Source organism: Micromys minutus, assembly GCF_963924665.1.
Source record: "Micromys minutus genome assembly, chromosome: 7".
NCBI lineage: Eukaryota > Metazoa > Chordata > Mammalia > Rodentia > Muridae > Micromys > Micromys minutus.
Genome location: NC_137976.1, coordinates 45905731 through 45913520, shown reverse-complemented (window position 1 = coordinate 45913520; position 7790 = coordinate 45905731). Strand labels below are relative to the sequence as shown.

The 7790-nt window shown below is 41.8% G+C and overlaps 2 pseudogenes across 2 annotated transcripts; one reads left to right on the top strand and one right to left on the bottom strand.

The window, feature by feature from the left end:
- Positions 1–789: 789 nt before the first annotated feature.
- On the bottom strand, positions 790–2767 carry LOC308422846 (U4/U6 small nuclear ribonucleoprotein Prp3-like; annotated as a pseudogene). The gene has a single exon. The product of its transcript is annotated as a U4/U6 small nuclear ribonucleoprotein Prp3-like (transcript).
- Positions 2768–3827: 1060 nt separating this feature from the next.
- Positions 3828–4547, top strand: LOC308422845 (actin-related protein 2/3 complex subunit 3-like; annotated as a pseudogene). The gene has a single exon. The product of its transcript is annotated as an actin-related protein 2/3 complex subunit 3-like (transcript).
- Positions 4548–7790: the final 3243 nt, after the last annotated feature.

The following is a 7790-nucleotide window of genomic DNA, read 5'->3' as shown; positions in this document are numbered from 1 at the left end:
TTTTTAATCAAGAAACTGAGAGAGGACAGGATTAGGTAAGTAATTGGCCATGGTCACATGAGCAGCAGAGGCTGAATTCACACCCAGATCTGTGTGATTCCAGGTCCCCACCATTACATAGCATACGCTGATTCTAGGGAATGTGCTGAAGCACCGCATTTGTACCACGTGGACAAGAAAATACACAATGAGTATCACTTTGCACAATTAACAAGTATGCATTTAAACAACATGCATGCTGACTTGGGGAACCACAGTGCCAATGCTGTCTCTGAGATAAGCATGTTCCCCTTTTCGGTAGAAACCAGCCGGGAGTTGTCTCTGATCTTCCAGTTTCCAAGCTGAGTTGGAGAAAACAGACAGAGGGATTGGACAATGAAGGCAGCGTTGCCGCGGTCTTTCACCTTGGGCTGGTTAGGAGCGAGTGCGCAGAAAAGGAAGGTGGGAGGCTGCAAAGAAGTCAGACCCAGCTGCTCTGAGTCTCAGAATCCCCTGTGAGGCAGACAGCCTGTGACCAAACATCCACGGGTGATGGAGCTGGGAGGCTCCTGGGCTCCTGTGAGGCAGAACCAGCAATATTTTAAAATAACTCTTCCATCATACGCACATCCAAGATGAAGGGTAGCACCAGGCTGACTGGGTGAACTTGGTAGTCTCTTTGCCCCAGTGTCGGCCTGGCACAGTTCTGAAATCACATGCACGGTGGGGTTAGGTTGGGAAGGAGAGTGAGAGGACGGAAGAAACAAAGGCAAAGAAAACACGGGGCTAGCAGTAGTCTCAGTCGGTGGGCTACAATGCAGATTCACTCAGTGTGAGGTCCCAACAGTGTTCAGCTCCATGCTTTCTGAAATGCTCATGAGCCAGGCTCTCTGTAGCGCACTGTTTAAACTTCATCTTTCCAAAGCTCCAGGCTTTGGATACACCATCCCACACTAGTACACATTTGTTAGTTTTCTCCACAGCTTCTTCATCAGATTCCTCATCATCACCTCCCTTCGTGTTAGATGTTTGCTCATCCCACTTTATCCAATGTAGCAGGAGAAGCTTAAATTTCTTCTGAGCTTTGGGGCCCCCTTACACTACCCCCACATTCTTGTGCAGCACCACCACTCCTGTCAGGTGCAGCTGCCCAGAATTCGCCTCAGTCTTGAACTTCTTGGCTGGGTTGCTCAAGTTTCGAACTCTAGACACAAATATGTGCACCCCCTGTGAAATGTCTGCTTCAAGCTTTTTAATTTTCTTGACCTTACTCTGTTCTACGGTAAGTTCTCAGGCAGCACTGGCCTCTTCCTGTACCTTCTGTCTCTTTGTTATCTGAGCTCTGACATGCACTTCTACCTTTGTGGGATCTTGGGCTGCCTCTGTTCCTAATATTCCCATTAAATTTGAGATTGCTACTTTGGGCTCTGGAGGAGGTCTCAGGCCTAGCCTGACTTTCTCCTGTAGCTCTTTCTGTGCCTCCCTCCTTGTTTGCCTCCGAAGTTTCTTCTGCTCCTTCTTTGTAAGATATACTCCAAGGGTAACTGGTGTATCATTGTCAACTGGAGGGCTAAGCTGGGCTAGATGTTCAATGAGATTTGTGATTCCAAAATAATCTTCTCTCTTTAAGGTCAAAGCCATTGGGTATGATGTAAGAGTTCCACCACTTAATTTCTGGGATATCACATTCTTTTACCTCCCCTTTAGGAGCAATGAGGGCAAGTCTAGTTGAAGGATGAATGCCTGTTTTTCTAGCAGCCTGTGAAATCTCTGCTTGCAGCTTCTCCTATTGAGCTTTTGACTATAATTGTTGCGCAAATTGCCCGTCATAAAATTTAAAAGTGTGTTTTTGGTGCTGGGGAGGGGCAGTTGAGACTCAGGGGTCAAAAAGGACTCCATGCCTTCTGATGGCTTTTCTTTTAGTTGCTGCTTCAACTGTTCCCTCTTCACAACCCGAATATTTGCCTTCAAGGTGGGCAAACGATGTGTGAGCTCCAGCTCCTTGCCTATGGCATCCACAATGTGGCCTTGCTCATCCAGGATCAGTGAGGTACACTTCATCTGATCTTTTAACTCTGCTTTTGGTGGAGCTATGCCCTTGCATGTAGGTTAGCTAGACCCACCATGTTGGCATTGCCAATAAATAATCCCTGGCTTCAAAGACAACTGGGCCTGGGTTTGGGCTGGTAGTTCAGTGGCTTTCCTTACCTTCTCAACAGCGTCATTCATAAAGGGCTGAATAGTGTTGCTGATTGGAAGTCGATCTGGTTGGAAAGAAGAAAGTATCTTTGGCTGAAGGGCAGGGGGCTGGTGAAGCTCAGCTGTTTTTTCCTTCCCTGGATTCATTGTGCTGCCACCTCCATCATCTGTTTGATCTGGAGTTGTTAGCATGCCAGGGCTTTGTGACAGAGGTCCAGGAATCACCTCCGGCTCCTCTTCTACCTCCTCAAAACGGGGTATTCGCTATTTCTTTACCCCTGATGATTCCTCGGAGATCTCAGAGTCATCCTCAAACACCTCCTTCAACTCTCATTTACTGCTTCTGTCGCTGCTAGACTTGGAATGAAGTCTTGAGCTTTGGCCTTCCTCCATAGCTTCAAACAGCTTATCCACAAATCGGAGAGTGGAATCCTCAGGGTGATCAGATGCCTTCTCTCTGTCCACGCCCTTCCCCCACCCAGTTCAATGCCGCTGTGACCACCATGGGCTCTGAGAAACTCAACACTCTCTTCGCCGTCTTCTCTATCCATGGTTTCAGCTCATCCAGCTCCTGCTTAAACAGAGACATTTTGGAGGAAACAGAGACTGAGAGCTCAAATTGGAGAAAATACTACCCCTCACAAACTTCAGCTCCTCCAGCATTTGTTTAACCTATTCTTTTTACATCCTCCCACTGCTCCTCTCCCAGTCATCACATACACAACCCTTCCCCCATTCTCCTTCACCTTCTCCTCACCCCTTCCGGGTATACCACCCTGGCACCCCAAGTCCCTCTGTGAGGCTTCCTCTCCCACTGAGGCAGCCCAGCTGGTAGAACATATTCCAGGCACAGGAAACAGCTTTTGGGATAGCCCCTGCTCTGGTTGTTCAGGACCCACATGAAGACCAAGCTGCACATCTGCTACATACATTTGAGAGGCCTACGTGCACCCTGTGAATGCTCTTTGGTTGATGGTTCAGACTCTGAGAGACCCAACAGGCCAGGTTAGTTGACTCTATTGGTCTTTCATGTGGAGTTCCCATCCCCTTCTGGACGTGTTTTTCCTTCCTTCTATTTTACCATAAGAGTCCCCAAGCTCCATCCACTATTTGACTTTGTGTGTGTGTGTGTGTGTGTGTGTGTGTGTGTGTGTGTGTCTTATGGTAAAACGTAAATGTATATAAAATATAATCTTTCCTCAAAATGCTTATAGCCAGTGAGACATTATATGGCACAATGGACCAAGATGTATACAGTGAAGACATACACCTGCCATTAAGGTTACTGAATCTGTGATGTCTCTATGTCAATCAACGCTCTTAGTGTATGTGTAACTACCCAGCTTCATAGCGTAGTATTTATGGAACACGTTATACTAAGTAGGCAAAGTTATCAACCTAGCTTTGAATGACTGAATCATTTCTTCAGCCCATTAAAAAAAAAAAATAGGTAAGGAAAAGCCATTTTAAGTAAAATTTAAAATTAGTCTTTGAGCTAAATTTAAAAGACACCCAGGTCATTGGTGTGTCGTTTTCATTTATCTTTAAGAGTTCTATACTGGTCCTCTCCACCCAGACTAGCTCACCGGAAATGCTGCTGTGCTTTACCTGCATTCAACTTCTATGGATCGAATCCGGACGCCGTCGAAATGCCAGCTTACCACTCTTCGCTCGACACCTAGCTAGTCGGCAACATGGCACTGTTGCCCATGCGAAGCCAGTTCAAAGGACCCGCCCCTCGAGAGACGAAAGACACGGATATTGTGGATGAAGCCGTCTATTACTTCAAGGCCAACGTCTTCTTCAAGAACTATGACATTAAGAATGAAGCAGACCGGACCCTGATCTACATCACACTCTGCATTTCTGAGTGTCTAAAGAAGCTCCAAAAGTGCAATTGCAAGAGTCAAGGCAAGAAAGAGATGTACACGCTAGGAATTACCAACTTTCCCATTCCCAGATAGCCTGGCTTTCCTCTCAATGCCATTTATGCAAAACCTGAGAGCAAAGAGGAGGATGAAATGATGCGGGCGAACCTACAGCAACTGAGGGAAGAGAGCGGACTGAGGATTTGTGAGAAAGTTCTAGACCCTCAGAATGATAAACACAGCAGGTGGTGGACCTGCTTTGTGAAGAAACAGTTCATGTCTTTCAGGGCCTGTGCAGTGAGCAGAGCCTGGGCAGCCTCACATCGAGGTGTACACAGTCCTGTGTGTCCGTTCATGTGTCATGAAGAGAGGAGACAGCCTGCCTTTGCCGGGAAAGCTCTTGGTCAAGAATTTGGAGGGTGGGTGCTGGATGATTTGAATTTTTGGCAATTTCAAGCTGGCACTTACTTACTATGTAATAAATGTCGTTGCTTGTATTAGACATTGAATTAAAACATTTTTGAGAAAAAAAGTTCTATACTACACAATTTTTACAATCAACTCACTACTATTCAGACTTCTTCAATTTTGAATGAAATGATTAATAAATGGTACTGTAGAAATTCTCTTACAGCTTCTATACAAAAACACAACAAACAAAAACAAAATATCAAAAATTTTAGACCCTTGAATGGAAAAGGCTAGTTTAGACCATTGGCTTTTAAAGAAATCTCTATGTTTTATTTTAGATTACATGCATTTAAATGAGCATGTACTTGTAAGACATTCTGTAAAAGAAGATAGATTCAGCCAAAAATGTAAACTGTCTTACACACAGAAGCCTGTATGGATAAACCCTAAATACACACACACACACACACACACACACACACACACACACACACATATTTCACTTTCCAGAATAGTTAAAATTCTGAAAACAACAGCCATAAGAAATAAAATAAGAAAAACATATTAATCTATTAATAAAAGTTCCAATTTACTATGTCTGGTGCATTAGGCATTAAATTGGTTCTTCTGAACAGTATTGAGAAAATTCCAGCTTCTTGGTGAGTGAGGGCTGATCCCTTAGCAGTGCTAGGGGTCAAACCTGGGGCCTCACACAGGTCAAAAGAAGCATTTTACCTCTGAACTACATTCCAGCCATTTAAAGTACCTTGGTTTCAACCTCCACTTGCATGTGGGTCTTAATTAATTTTATTTTTCTGATCATGAAACCCAGTAAGTATAGTTTTGTCATCATAATACTCAGATACTTTCTCTATACTGAGCCAACTACCATTCACTAAAAAGTCAAATTATTTTGCATTGACTGTGTTGATTGTAACTTTCAAATTATAACTTTGTTTTCTGCAACTTGAATGTTTTTAAATGACTTTGGGAAGACATTTACAGAGGGCAAGTACATGGAAAATTCACATATGTTGATGCATTCAGTACTGAGTAGCAAAAGGTCCATGGTTGTGAATTCCATACACACAAATTTAAGGTCTTTGAATGTAATGAAGACATAAAATTATGTATTGTTATTATTTTAATAACTAAAATCATAAATAAAATGGTTCCACTTGAATTATTTATTATTACATAATTTTTACCCTTTAAATGAATGCTCCCAATGACCCAAGAACCCCTTTAGACATGAAGTCCTCAGAGGATAAACACATTGAGAAGTTAGGGCTCTCATGGAGCAATGGCCTCATAATAGTATTGCCACCTGGGAACCACGCCTTTAATTTATAAATATATGAAGGATACCCCAGATTCAAAATAGAAGAGTTTGTTGGGGCAGTAAAGGCTGAGAGGTGAAGATTTAGGAGGAGAAACACCACAGAGACTAGAAAGAACAAGCAATGCTTAACAAAAAGCAACTGAGCATTGAAAAATGAGTAAATTGTGAGTAAACATAACAGACATGCCACCTTTGTGGTCTTCTGTTTCTAACATTGTGAATGGATGCTACAAGAAAAGAAAAAGCTGCATGCATTCTTCCATGAATGTGTTGGCTGTGGTATTATATATGGCACCCTATGGGCTCCTCCCCAAATTATAGCATCATTGGTCCCATAGCCATCTTGATTGTTGGCAATTCATTAGTATTTTCATAATGGATATGGAGAAATTGCAATAGGGGAAACTTGTGAAGGGCCAAAAGTCCTGAGTCCAATGGGAAAACACAAACAAAAAGATTTGTTTCATTTTTCAATGTTCATTAAAACTGAAAGAATACATATTGTTGTGCTCATCTCTCTCTCTCTCTCTCTCTCTCTCTCTCTCTCTCTCTCTCTCTCTCTCTCTCTCTTTCTGTGTGTGTGTGTGTGTGTGTTTTGCTGAAACACTCTATAGCCCAGACTAGGCACAATCTGATCATCCTCCTAATTAGTTAGTAGTCTATCTTTAGAGGTATAGTCTATCTTTAGAGGTATGCGTCACCATCCTTTACTGATTGTTCTTGCTATTTTACCATTTATGACTTGGGGCAATTATAAACTACCTGACATGGATCCTAGGAACCAAACTTGGGGCCTCTGGGACAGCAGCACAGAACCATCCCTCCAGTACTTGGTTGTTATTTTTTTAGTGCAATCATAACTTTGAATCAACAGTTTGAAACAATTAATTTGTTATAATAAATAGGATCACATATTTCAAACATTAAGCAAATTAAATATGCAAATTATTTCTACAACTATTTGATTTTTTAACTATTTATATTAAACATCAACAAAACAAAAAGATATTTATATATAAGACAATCTGAAGTTGGATTTATTTGCCAGTAATAGAAGAAAAAATATGCATCAGTGGCTTTATATTTATATTCTATTTATACTCCCTGTACATTATTTGTCATGGTCAGACTGACCTTAATAAATTAAATGTGATGAATATATTAGCCCTTGGAATCAAGAATGGAGAAGCGATAGATATTCTCTTAGAAACCTATAACCTTGCTTACTTAAAAGACTCAGTAACTGTCAAAGCAGTGCCAATCTGGATGATGGATACTATAAATGGTCCTGGGAACAAACAGAAGAGTCCTTCACTGAAATCAGCCGTGGTTTCACAAAAAAAATTACCCCACTTAAAGTTCCTGAAACTTAGCAAACTGCTGCATATCCAGGAAGAAGGCCTGAGTTCAGAGCAGTCACAGGTCTGAGACTCCCTTCACACAGCACTGAGCATCGGATCTCCAGCTATGTGATTTCATGAATTCCCTTTTTAGAAAAAATAAGGCCAAAGACACCAAAGTTAGATGGTTACAAGAATAAGTCAGTTAGCAGAAACAGAATTATTTTGAGTGAGGAAAGGGCCCACCAGGACAAGAATGGCAAAATGGGAAGTGGGCGAAGGAAATGAATAAGATTAAAGTAGAACAAGATATATGGTGAAGATGCCGTAATGAAATACAGTTGTTGGTATGTTAAATTAAAAATCAGTCTAGGTGCTGTAAAGATGGCTCAGCAGCTAAGAGTACATATGTAGGTTTATATTAAGGCAATATATGGTTGAAATGGAGAGATAGGTAGTAAAAGGTCGAGGAGTGGATGTGGAGGCAGGAGGCAGAGAGAAGATTCTGAGAAAAAATCAAGATGGAGCTCAAGAAGGTGGACTTAATTAGCAATAGGTGGATATGAATATTTTAAGGGATTCTATAGGTCTTTTTATCTCATATAGAAGAGCAGTTTGTATCTTTGTCCATTGAATGTAATCTTATTGTGT